General features: G+C 36.7%; 1 non-coding gene across 1 annotated transcript; it reads left to right on the top strand.

Moving 5' to 3' along the window:
* The first annotated feature begins 2,289 nt into the window (after positions 1-2,289).
* On the top strand, positions 2,290-2,396 carry LOC141683418 (small nucleolar RNA R71). Its single transcript, XR_012560279.1, has one exon. It is a non-coding gene; the product is annotated as a small nucleolar RNA R71 (small nucleolar RNA).
* The last annotated feature ends 12,098 nt before the right edge of the window (positions 2,397-14,494 follow it).

The raw sequence follows: 14,494 nt of genomic DNA, 5'->3' as shown, positions 1-14,494 counted from the left end.
TTTTGGTAGTCTATGCATACTCTCCATCCTGTGACTGTTCGAGTGGGGATGAGCTCGTTCTTCTCATTTGCTACGACAGTAATACCTCCTTTCTTAGGCACACATTGCACGGGGCTCACCCAAGAACTGTCAGAAATAGGATAAATGATTCCTGCATCGAGCCACTTCAGAATTTCTTTCTTCACCACCTCTTTCATGATAGGATTAAGTCTGCGCTGTTGCTCAATAGTTGGCTTACTACCCTCCTCTAGCAGAATCTTATGCATGTAATATGAAGGGCTGATCCCCTTGATGTCTGCTATGGTCCATCCAATAGCCGATTTGAATTCTCTCAAAATCCTTAAGAGTTTGTCCTCCTCACTACCTGAAAGGTCAGATGCAATAATAACAGGTAATGTAGATGCATCACCTAAAAAAGCATAGCTCAAGTGTTCAGGCAATGGCTTAAGCTCCAAGGTGGGTGCTTCCTCAATTGATGGTTTGAGCTTTCCTTCAGCATTTTTGAGGTCAGAAGTACCAAGAGCTTCAAACGATATGTCCAGCTTTCACCTCCAGGGAGAAGCATTAATATATTGTAATTGCTCATTGCCATCCTCATCATCACTGTCAAAATCCCCCACTAAGGCCTTTTCTAATGCATCAGACATTAGCATATGATCGAGTTCCGAAGTAACCGCAGAATCAATCAATTCCACTTTTAAGCACTCCTCATCTTCTGTAGGGAATTTCATTGCTTTGAATACATTGAAGGTCACATCCTGATCCTGCACCCGCATAGTAAGTTCACCTTTCTGCACATCTATCAAGGTACGGCCAGTAGCCAAGAAAGGTCTTCCCAAGATTATGGGAATCTTCTTATCTTCCTCGAAATCCAGAATAATAAAGTCTGCAGGAAAGAAGAGCTTATCCACCTTGACTAGCACATCCTCCACTATGCTTTTTGGGTAAGTAATAGAACGATCAGCCAATTGTAGAGACATGTAGGTGGGCTTTGGATCAGGCAAATCCAATTTTTTAAAGATCGACAACGGCATCAGATTTATGCTTGTTCCCAAATCGCAAAGGCACTTGTCAAAAGACAACTTGCCAATGGTGCAAGGAATGGTGAAGCTACCTGGATCTTTAAGCTTTGGAGGTAACTTTTGTTGCAGCACATCACTGCATTCTTCCGTTAGAGCAACGGTTTCAAGGTCATCCAGTTTCACCTTCCTTGAAAGAATACTCTTCATAAACTTCGCATAACTAGGCATTTGCTCCAGAGCCTCAGCGAAAGGTATATTGATGTGAAGTTTCTTGAATACATCCAGAAACTTACCGAACTGCTTATCCTGCTTTTGTTATTGCAATCTCTTAGGGAAAGGTGGAGGAGGATAGAGCTGTTTCTCCCTTGTATTACCCTCAGACAGAGTGTGTTCAATAGTAGTCTTCCTTGGTTCCGCCGCTTTCTCCTTTTGCTTAGCTTCTTCATCTCCAACTTCAGCTTCCCCTTCTTTTGCTTTTTCAGCATCAACAACTTTCCTAGTCCTTAAGGTAATAGCCTTGACTTGCTCTTTAGCTTCCTTCCTGCCTGGCACTTCCGTGTCACTGGGAAGTGTGTCAGGTTGACGATTGAGCACCTAATTGGCTATTTGACCGATTTGATTTTTCAAGGTCTTGATCGACACCGCCTGACTCTTGCACAACAGCTTAAGTTCCTCAAAATCAGCACTAGTGGGTGCAGCTGCACCTCCCTGTTGAGGATATGATTGCCTTTGAGCATACTGCTATTGTTGCTGAAATCCAGGTGGATTGAACTGTTTACTCACACCTTGCTGATATGGTGGCTGAATAGCATTCTGATTATTACCCCAGCTGAAATTTGGATGATTTCTGTTGTTAGGATGATAAGTAGCTGACACAGGCTGCTGTTATCGCTAATAATTGTTCACATACTGAACAGATTCACTAACATGAGAACACTGATCTATAGCATGAGAACCTGCACAAAGCTCATAGACCATAGCTATTTGATTGACTCCATAGGTAGCTAGAGAATCGACCTTCATAGACAGCGCTTGGAGCTGCGCTGCAATAGCGGTGGCTGTATCGACTTCCAGAATACCTGCTACCTTCCTAGGCATCATCCTTTGAGTTGGGTTTTGATGCTCATTTGCAGCCATAGTCTCAATAAGATTATAAGCCTCAGTATAGATTTTGGCCCACAAGGCGCCTTCAGCTGCTGCATCGAGCATGGGCCGAGATTGGGCCCCTAAACCATTATAGAAACCAGTGATCACCATCCAATCGGGCATTCCATGATGTGGACACTTTCTCAACATTTCCTTGTAGCGCTCCCAAGCTTCGCACATAGATTCTGTAGGTTGCTGCGCAAACTGAGTAAGAGCACTCCTCATAGCAGCAGTCTTTGCCATTGGGTAAAACTTTACCGGAAACTTTTGCGCAAGATCTTGCCAAGTAGTGATGGACCCAGCTGGTTCAGAATGTAACCAGTCCTTAGCTTTATCCCTCAGTGAGAATGGGAAAAGCCTCAGCTTGATAGCCTCATCGATCACACCATTATATTTGAAAGTACTACAGATCTCGACAAAATTCCTTATGTGCATGTTGGGGTCTTCAGTCGCAGCTCCTCCGAAAGAAACAGAATTCTGCACCATCTGAATAGTGCCCGACTTGATTTCAAAGGTGTTAGCTTGGATAGCCGGATGAAGAATGCTTGACTAAATGTCATCAATTTTAGGCCAAGAAAAGTCCATAAGAGCTGGATCTGCCGGAACAATACGATCACCCATGATTACTGGCTCCTTCTGCTCACTTCCTGAATCTGAATCTTCAAAATCTATCTTCTCCGGAATATCAAGAACTTCGTCTGTCTCCTCAGCTGTATCTAAAGTCCTCTTGCGAGTACGAGAACGAGTTTGCATAAACGCTCGCTAAAGTACCTGAAACACAACCGAAAACAATAAGTAACACATCTTAATCACTGAGTCCTAATGACCAATGATGGTAAGTACATAAACTAAACAAATACGCCGAGTCCCCGACAGCGGCGCCAAAAACTTGTTAGGGCGAAATCACGCGCTAAAATACACGCAAGTATAGGCATTCGCAAGTAATATAGAATACTTTCTAGTTCGTTCCCACAGAGACTCAGACTAATTATGTTCAATTAAACTCACTCACCAATGTATGATTACTTCTCAATGTTAAGACAATAACACTTAGATTTAAGTAACTAATTATTAACTACAATTAACTACTAAAATTAACCACTTAATTAACACTTCGAATTAACAATATTAAAACACTCATGAGATCACAACTTCATTACTACTTCCTTCAATAGTCATTGTTATTACCCTTAGCATGCAACAGTGATGATATTAATCGAATAACACGAAACTGATAAAAGCCAACTTTCATTGTACTAATACCATTCTACCAAACATCCACAATTAAGATAGAAGTTGAATAGGCATCAATTATGTTGAGTCCCTGTATGTCTACAGAAATTGACAACATAATGATTTAGGAACAAGTTATTCCTTTTGATTACACAGGGTGAATAAAACTGTTAGTGTTACCCACTAATCATGCAGACTTGTACATGAACCTATGCTAGCATGGCAAGTTCTAAATCTCGAGATCCACCGTCGCTTCACAAAAGATTAACACCCTATCTTATATGTTCGCGACGCACATAAGACGAATACGCACAACCAATACTAGATATCATACAATCATCACACACTAAGGTATTAAACAACTAACTAAAGAATTCCATAGTAAATCCGTTACGACCCCATGATCACGATTAGCCCATGTTAGCACTTATCGTCATCATGGGTTCATATGAAAACATGATAAATAAACACAAGAGAATAATAACTAAACTAATTATATTAAACTAGAGTACGTCACAAGAATAATAGATTCAAAGTAAGAAAACTAGCATCCAACGTTACAACGATATAAAGAATCATAAGAAAATATGCTTCCTCTTCGTTGCGATGTGCTAAAACGATCTTCTTCCTTATCTCCTTCGCTCCTTGATTAATACAACGATCCAACACACGTGAAACATCTCTGAAATCTACTTATATAGGAGTCCCATAAAACTCAAATTACATAGAAGTTGAAAGCCAAACAGAACTAGGAGTCTAAAATAAATATTCTGAATTCTCGACCTTGCGCGGCCGCTCAGCATAGCTGAGCGGGCGCTCAGCTTCCTGCGCAGCCGCTCAGCATAGCTGAGCGGGCGCTCAGACCCTTTCTGGAATTTTTGTCTGTTTGCTCCGTTTCTTCACTGCAATCTGCTCCTCTCTTCTCTCTTGCAATGCTAGACACATGCCAAGGCTTATTATTGATGAATTCTCCCCCGAAATGCAACTAATACACTGAAATGCACAAACATTGGAAAAACGCATCAAATACACAAAATACTTGATTTCAAGACACCAATTTAAGCTATTATAAGACGTTCTAAGTGGTATAAAATGCCACTTATCAACTGGCTCCCTGGCTGGCTGATTACGGCACTCCCTTGAATAGTTCCCCCTCTGGTTGCATCTGTAACAGACCACGTTCAACTTGTTGCAAACTCTACCATGCTTCTTCCCGCAGACTTGGCAATCTGGTATAGCTGGCCTTTGCTGGGTTGGCTGGTTCCCAGTGGCTTGACGGTTACCTTGTCCTCCGTTGCCTGTATTCTGCCTATTGAAATTCCTCCCGGGCTGGAACTTGCCCTTCCTCTGATTGAAATTTGGAAACTTCCCTGCTTGAGATTGTCCTTCACTCCCTTCAAACTTCCTCTTCTTACTTTCCTTCACTTTTTGAGACATTTCACTTTCTGTCTCCGCAATCATAGCTTTCTGCACAACTCCCGCATACATATCCAATTTAAATATGGCCACCTTCCCCCGGATCCATGGCTTAAGCCCTTGCTGGAACCTTTTCACTTTCTTCCTATCAGTGTCCACATATGATGGTACAAACCTTGACAACTCCTCAAACTTACTTTCGTAATCTGCCACTGACATATTCCCCTGCTTCAGCTCCGGAAATTTTAATTCCATTTGATCCTGAACAAACTGAGAGAAATGCTTCTCTAAAAAAAAATCCTTGAATCTATCCCATGCAACATCATCAGTACCTTCTAATACTTTAACAGTTTCTCACCAGTAGGTGGCTTCATTCTTCAGATAGTAACTTGCAAACTCAGTCTTCTGTTCCTCCCTTACCTTGACTAAGGCAAATGCCTTCTCAATCTCCTTCAATCAGACCCTTGCCTCAATCGGATCTATAGAACCTTTAAACTCTAGTGGATTCACCGCCTGAAAGGTCTTAAAGGTTACCTAGGTTACCTGAGGATTAGTCTGCCTCTGCTGTTGTTGAGTTAGGTGGACTGTCTGTTGAGCCAAGATCTAAAGAATCTGGGCTATAGTTGGGTCTATGGGACCTGGATTCACATTCTGGTTATTGTTGTCTTGGGTATTGTTATTGTTGTTGTTGTTAGTTTCTTCATTTTGGTTGGTAGCACGTGTGTTTCTTCTAGGAGGCATTTTCTGTAAAGAATCAAACAACTTATTTAGCCTTTAAATCAAATCCCTTTTTCTGAAAAGATTTTTGTAAAACAGAAATACCTCTTTTTGAATTTTTAGTAGTCAAACTAAGTAAATTGCATGCTTCTTTATAGAATATAAACAGTTAGGGGAAAAATACAGGTTATCACAAGAGTTTTATAACGGGTGCAATAAAATAAAACATGTATAGTAAAGTAGATGACCATACTGGAAAGGAAAGGTACTAGTATATATCAAAGTTTGGTGGTACAAGTGCGAAATGTTTTATTGAAGGCAAAGGTACAACAGGCCTATCCATTAGTCAGCAAGTCTTGTTTATTTATATTCCCATAAAAAGTCTGATCTTACATATCACACATTATTATACATGTATCAGCTGTCACATCATCTCTGTCGTCTAGTTTCAAGTACTATCCGGGTCACCTGAATCTCATTCCGAAATTCCTTCACATTCCTGCCGATATCTATAGTCCTGATAATGTGTTGTAGTTCCCGGATCTATGCCCTACAGGGCTTCTCGCTCCAAAAGAAGAGCCTCATACTAGAGATTACTGAAGAAATTCATTATCATAGAATACCAAATGAAATTTCAAAACCAAGGAAAATGAATGAGAAGGAATAGTGAAGAAGATGTAGATATGACTGAGAGCAACCATACAAGTATATAAGATGGTCAGTCTTAGTACCGCATAATTCACAACACATAATTCGGTGGCATCCCATCGGACCCTTTTGTCACACAGACAAATAGTCAACACATATGCATTATTTGCCCCAATCGTCCGATAGAATCACCGAGAAAAGAAAAAATGTTTAGATAGAAAAATTCACAAATAGGGAAGGAGAAAATCTGATTTATAATGGGATCAACAGAATCCTGAGACGCACCCGCAGCCGAATATCCAGTAGAGTCAAAATAGCAGGTGGAGGTCCTCGAATAGGTGGTCTCACACCTGGAGGTGGAATACCTCGCATTAGTGCAACCGTCGCAACATGCATTATAACTGACATCGGTGGAAGAGCAGGACGTGGATCAAATAACGGTCTTCCGACTGAAGGCTGGGAATGATCAGACAATATCGAAATAAAGGAATTTGCCATCGCTGCTATCTGAAAATTACACTACTAGATAAGAATCTCAAATCTCATCATGAATCATACTAAAGCCTACTATTTAGTCGTACTCAACTGCTCGATATTCTATTTCTTTATTTTCTAATCCTAATCTTAACCCTTAATCCATTTCCGACAATCTAGGCTTGTAGCGGTGACTTTAAACCTTAGCTCTGATGCCAAACCTGTAACGCCCTCGAAACCCAGGTCAGAAGTTTGGGGCCCACAAAACACAAACACACACACACACCATATTTAAACCTGTATATGAATATAATAATATTTACGCAATGACCCTGCTTACCATTTTCCACGGATCGAAGCAGTTTAAAGTATGCCCACAAGCCACAACCTTATTTATATTACAATCGTTCCAAATCCCAGTTTATATCTTACAACAAAAGTTTAAACTTTATTACAAACTATCAACACAAGCTAAGTCAAACATCATCTGCTAGCATATTCCATCTCAATTTGGATACCTAGCTCGAACACTTGTCTGAGGATCCTTGCTACCACCCGTTTCCTTTTTCACTGGAAATAATATAAACAGATTTGCAAGAGTGAGCTAACTAGCTCAGCAAGTCACAATGACAACACTGAGGTTAAACAATGATCAATTGAAATGATATAAGAAATCAAGTTTACTGATAAGCAATGATTATATTTGGGTATTCACTTTCATTTTAAAAAAAAAACCAAGGTTAGGTTGCTAATCAGTCACGCACTAACCCCGAGCAAGGCTCCCAGCTTTGCTCTCTATACTAGATCCAAGGCACACATTGACCTATTATGACCACGAATCTGGTCCGACCACAAATCTGGTCCATATTTAAAAACAATCCAATTTCAGAATCACAATATGATAAGCAATGTAAATAAATAGTTGAATCATAAACAACATTTATCTTGAAGCATAGGATGATCTCTAATTCCATGAAATAACAAGGAAACCATAAGGGTTGGGTTTCAATCAAGGAAAGAATCAGAAAGCAGAAGACCCAAGGGTTCAAGAGTTACAAGAATTGGTCTTCTGTTACACAAGATATAAGGGTTGGTATGTTAAGCAATCTTGTATCAAGAATCAGTATGTGGTAGATATGTATTTGTGGAGTAGTATCGTATAGGTGTGGTTTGTATCTGAGAATTCAATAATGAATAGTTTATGAAGAATCAGGCTTATGGCTCAAGATCAATAAGAATCAGGGTTGGGTTAAGTACTTTAAAGTACTTGCAATATAGAATAGGAACAATTTGGAATAATTGCAACATAATGAAGAGAGTTCAGAGTATTTGTAATATAATTAAGAAGAATAGGAACACTTGCCTTATCACTTCGCTTTCACTTTACTATCACTTGTCAATTGGATTCCACTCAATGACCACTTGTTTTCCCTTTCTACGCCTCGCTTCCTTTGTTAAACATCATATATACTTATCGATACTCATTCTCATTTTGTTCTATTCGTTACAAGCTTCTAACTACCCTTCGTTTCACCCAAATCCGGCGTACGGATTAAAAGTTATGAATAAAATAGTCAAACAATGCACATACAATCATATTATGCATCAATCAGATCACATAGCACGTAAGATATTCAATTAACATAATTATTCAAAGAAGAATCGGGGTTAAAAGGATTTTCCGGGTATTTAATACGAATTTTTGAACATTTTTCAGAATTAAAATGGGTCTCCGAATTATTTTATAATTAAATAGTAGGGTTAGAATACCCGATTCCGACTTTAAAATAATTTTATAATAATTATAGAGCCTTGAAAATAATTTAAAATAATATTTTAAATCTCCAAACTATTTTTCGGAATTTTTAAATAAAAAATAAATAATTAAATCTAATTATTAAATTAATTAAAATTAATTAATAATTAATTAAATTAATTAATTAATATTAAATTAGTTGACTAAATAAAATAATTTAAAACTAATTAAAATTAATTAATAAAAAAAATCAGATTTTTTTAAGTAAATAAATAATTTAAAATAATTTTTTAAATTTAAAATAACTAAATAAAAATTTTCTGATTTTTAAAATAATAAACAATTCATTTTTAAAATAATTAAAAAAAACAGGGGTTAAATTCCATGTTTTTAAAACTAAAATATTGAAAATACAAAGTTTGCAAACTCGGGGGACTAAACTATAAATATTACAGTCGTCTCCCCCGTTCGCGGGAGAAGCCATGGCCGCCGCCTGACGCTTTTCCGGCGACAACCACAACCGCCCAGAAATGAATCAAAATCTCCAGTCTACCATAACTCGATGCCAGGAATTCATATCTTTGCTTAGAATTATCAGGAAACCGGCGAAACGATGGGAAATGACCGTAGCCGCCCAGAGTCGCCACAATCCGGCGACGCGATTCCGTCGTCGGACGTACAAACCAATGCCAGGAATCGACTCAAAACTTCACGATCTACATATCTGTAACCTTCAAATCCACCCAGAATCAACGAATCAAAAGTTCCCAATTTCGATTAAGAACATTTATAGTTTTAAAACCCTAATTTCATTAATCTGAAAATCAAACTCAATTTTCTAAATATTATTGAACTCCAAATTAGTCATATAATATACCAAAATGACCAGGAAGAAAAGATCTACATGATTATGCCATCAAATAATATAAAAAACATCAAGAACAAAAATTCCTAATTTAATCCATAAATAATTCGAATTAAAACACTTTAATAAAAAAAATACTTTAATTTCCGCACAAAATAGATGGTTGATTCAGAAAGAGTTTTTTGAGAGCTTCGTTTTGATATATTGCATGCTTGAATCGGAGTTCGACAACGCCTTCGTTCGTGGGTTTGATTATGAAGAACGCAACGTTTTTATGGTTTTTCTCTGTAATTTAATAGTTTTAACTGACTGTTTATGATTATATGAATAAAATGAAATAATAAAAGGGCTATTTATATTTATAGAATATTCGATCATGTTTGATCGTTTTGGATTGATAAATTAGTTACTTAGCGGCTAAGTAACTGCAAAAATGATCCGATTTAATATCCGTATTGGATAAATATCCAAACCGGGCTTCTTATAAAACACTTTATACGAAAATAATGTAATATTATCCCATCTTTTGAGAATACGGGTTTTGTTGCTTTATCGAAATGATTATCGTATTGAAAATTATGCGTCGGGACGCGCACAGGTAAAACCGTAATCCGGATCGAAAAAGTCAAAACACGGAAAATATCTGGAATTACCAGATTAGGTTAGGTAGAAGTTTTCAGAATAGTTTCGGGTTGTAAAAACGTAAAAACGGTTGAGGTTGGACGATTTCCGACTTTATAAAATAATTTTGTAATTATTCAGAAAATAATTAATAAATTCATAAATTGATATAAAATCATATAACACTCTAAAAAAATTACCAGAAAAATACCACACTTATCTATATTTTATTTTGGACATATAAAAATTAACATACTCACATTTTATCACATATATACATCTATATTTCAATATCAATCAACAGATAATTTACCAAAAATTACATAATAATCATATAACAATCATTTATTGATAAAATAATTACACACGATATCCCAGATATTACAACGCATCCCACTCTCGCAATCTACGCTCTATTGGTATCCACGTGAATGCTTGAACTCAAGGATTGGATGTGTACTAGCACAAACTCGTTTCTTCTTAATCTCTCCATCTTCTCTCTTGGTGGCTAGGGTTTTAGTAAAAGTCTTATCATAAAAATCAGCCACAAGAGATATTATATAGAGAGTAGAAAAAGAATTATAACTCTTAACTAATTATTTAACCACTGAATTTCATAATTAATATTAGCAAATTCGAATGTCATTATTTATCTAATTAATTAAATCATACTTAATTAATATTATAAATAATTTGAACTACTTTAATTTAATTTAAATCCAATTTAAATTAAACAATCCTTCAAGCATTCTTTGTGTGTGACCCTATATGTTATTATTACATTGGCTACGAATTTTAAATCTAATTTAAAATCATAAACAATGAGCGACATCTAGTAATACATCATTGCTACCCAAGTAATAATAATTGAATCGGTGATCGATTAAACCTTTCATGAATAATATACAATGTAATATAATCCATGTTGCTCATTAGTAATACAATTATTTAAGAGGGGTTGGATACAATTGTATAGATGTTTCGAACAAGTATAAAAATATAACAGTTCTTTATATTTCTGATAAAAAATGCTACAAACTCTCTCAAGAAATACTGATGTTCTTGAGAGCTTCTAGGTCGTATGACACTCAAGCTTATCACTATGTGATGACCTAAACTATGTTTATATGATACACAACTGCTACAAATCAATCTAAGATATGCATTATTAATTACTAACAGAAAATGATACATATCTTTAACTGAATACATAAAGTCCTATCACTCAGAACGTAACAGATATCCATCCCTCAAAATAAAGAACATAATCAATCTTCATAACAGACCACCTTCAGATGTTTATGACATGCAAATACTGATGATGTATCAAATCCTGACGACACATCAAATACTGATGACATCTAAAACACAGTCAGATCCTGAGCTTCTTCTGATCATTGAGAATCATCACGTAACAATCTCCCATAATTTATGCTTAATGTAATGAAGCATAAATTCCATTCTCAATGATGCCAAAACCAATTACAAAATGTACAAGGAGTAAATGCTTACTTCAGTATCCTAAGATAACTGACAGTTGTTTCCAGAAAGTTGTTCAACCTTTCTTCCTCCTTGTCTTGAAGGACTTTAACAAGCTTTTTCTTCAACTCTCTCTTCTCTTCAGCATCTTCTCCAAGCTGATAGATGGCTGATCTTAGTTTAGAAATCGAGTTTTTAGTTATTTTTAAGATCACCAATTAGCATAAAGCTTAAACTAACATCTTCATGATCAGGACTGAAGGATAACTGAAGATTGTTGAGAAAAACTTTTAGAACTGCAGCTCCCTTTTGCATCTGCATTTCTTGACCATTATAAGTTCTGTACATAGGAACATAGTCACCATTGTATTTATCATCTTTTTTCATGACTCTTCATTTGATACTTTCAAGTATCATAGAAGACCAGTTTCTGGTGACATTGTTCTCAACTCTAAGAAGATAGTGAATGTATTTCAACTCTGTCACAGTCTTCATCAAGGGTTACTGCAAGGTAAAACTTTTTACTTTACCATCTCACCAAAAGTACAGAATCTCCTCTCTGACATCATCAAAGTTTATCTTCCTATATACAATCTTCACGGCTTTAACTTTTTCAAGATGTGAGGAAGTAACTCTTTCACCAAGATTGTCATTCAGAACATTTGTGTCATGTGAAATCAGATCTCAGAATTTCCATTCCAGAATAACCAATACATCCTCTGGTTCCAGTTTTGACAATCTTCAGCCTTTCATTATGTTCCACCCAAGAAGGTTTCTTGATGGACTTGTCAACATCTTTCTATTCTGAACCGGAATCTTCTAATCCTGCATACACATATTTAATATGTTTGAACCCTTTAGGATAACTGAATGACCCAACATTATTCCATCTTCAATCCTGTTTTCTGATAGGAGCATAACTTTTAGGTAGATCATAAATCTTCCCTTTTGTTTTATGCCATAACTCTCTCTTTGAATTTAGAATTCTCTGCACATAGTCATTGTATGCTTGATCAGCTTTCCATCTGTCAACTCTTTCTTGTTCATCTACCTCTGAATTACGAGAACTAACTACTGTAGTAAGAATTGACTCATTCAATGCTTTGATCACTTTTTCATCAGTGTCAAAATCAGCTATCAGGTTCACAACATCAGGATCTGCTTTTTTCTCAGGATTTTTATCTGCTTCAAGAGTTCCATTCTGATTTGTTGTATCAGCTTCATCAATATCAGTGGTCGATCTTTTCTTCCTTTGAACAATCAACTCTTCAGGCTTCTAAACTTCTTCTGCTAGTTCATGTCCTTGTACAAGAACATAACCTTCTCTAGATAGGACATTCAGAAATGCAGAATCAAATGCAATCATTTGACTTGGTTTAGAAATCCTTCCTTTTCCTCCTCTTCCTCAAGCTCTTGTAGATCTTCCACCTTGTTAGATATATTTGATAATGTCATGGCTAATATAATTTATATTTAGATTTCAGATCTTACTTAACAGGACAAATTAGTACTTAACCGTTGATCAGTACTTATACTGGAAGTCAGGACTTAAGGATATCAGTACTTATATTATCAGGAGATAATCATCAGAAGTTAGATATCAGAACTTAAGTGCTGAAGGACGATCAGATAAGGACAGTAGCTGATTAAAGGAAAGAAGATCAAGATAAACATAAGAAGAGATATGCATGAAGAAGGAGTTCTATGAAGAATGGAATACTTGGAAGAAAAGATATCTGATTGATATATTTTAGGAAGCAGAATTATATTCTATATCAATTAGCGATTATCTTGTAACTGTGTATTATATAAACACAGACATAGGGTTTACACTATAAGTGTTATCATATTCGGGAAGATTATTCATTGTAACCCTAGCAGCTCTCGTGATATTTGTTCATCACTGAGAGGTAACAGTTCCATACTGTAACAGAGTTTATTGTTTCAATAAAGTTTGTTTTCTGTTACTTAAGATTTTAAAGTTCGATTTGATTGTATTATACACTGTATTCACCCCCTCTACAGTGTGTGTGACCTAACAAGTGGTATCAGAGCCTATCTGTTAACACACATACAGTTAAAGATCCAAACACAATCATGTCTGACACAGAAACTCCAACTAAGCCTACCAAAACTGAGGAACCACCAAAGACACAAATTCAGAGTCGGTATGAGACCATCAGAGTTCCCATACTGAGACCATCTGAATATCCCATATGGAAGGTGAGAATGACCATGTTCCTTGAAGCAACAGATCCAGAATACCTTGATAGAATCAAGGAAGGGCCTCACAAACCAACCAAGCTTGTTGTTGCAGTTGCAGGTGAAGCAGCAAAGACTGTACCAAAGGAAAAAAGTGATTATACTGCTGAAGATATAGCATCAATTGCTAAGGATGCTAAGGTACGACACTTACTGCATAGTGCCATTGATAATGTAATGTCAAACAGGGTAATCAACTGCAAGACTGCTAAGGAGATATGGGATGCTCTGGTAACAAGATGTTAGGGAACTGACACAATTAAGAAGAACAGGAAGACAATACTCACTCAAGAGTATGAACACTTTGACTCAAAGACTAATGAGTCATTGAATGATCTATCTGATAGATTTGTCAAACTTTTGAATGATTTGTCATTGGTTGATAAAGAGTATGATCTTGAAGATTCAAACCTTAAATTCCTGTTAGCTCTTCCTGAATGCTGGGATTTGAAGGCAACGATAATAAGAGACAATTACAATCTTGATGAAACAACTCTTGATGAAATCTATGGAATGCTCAAGACTCATGAACTTGAGATGGAACAAAGAAGCAAGAGGAAAGGAGGAAAGTCAAGGACAGTTGCTCTTAAGGCTGAAGAAAAATCCCCCAAAGCAGCTTCCTCAAGGAAAGACAAGGGTAAGGCTCTTTTCAAAAAGTCTGATACTGAGTCATCAAGTTCTGAGAGTGATGATGACTCAGATTCTGAAAGCTTGCCTGAGACTGATGCTGATGAGGAGATGATGAAGCTGTGTGCTCTTATGGTGAAAGGAATCACAAAGATTGCATACAGGAAGTTCAGGAAGGGAAAGAAGATTTCCAGGAAAGGCATAAGTTCTGATAAGAAGAATTTCAGA

This window comes from Apium graveolens, chromosome 1 (assembly GCF_009905375.1).
Source record: "Apium graveolens cultivar Ventura chromosome 1, ASM990537v1, whole genome shotgun sequence".
NCBI lineage: Eukaryota > Viridiplantae > Streptophyta > Magnoliopsida > Apiales > Apiaceae > Apium > Apium graveolens.
The sequence above is the reverse complement of the archived record's forward strand: the minus strand, read 5'-3'. Positions and strand labels throughout refer to the sequence as shown.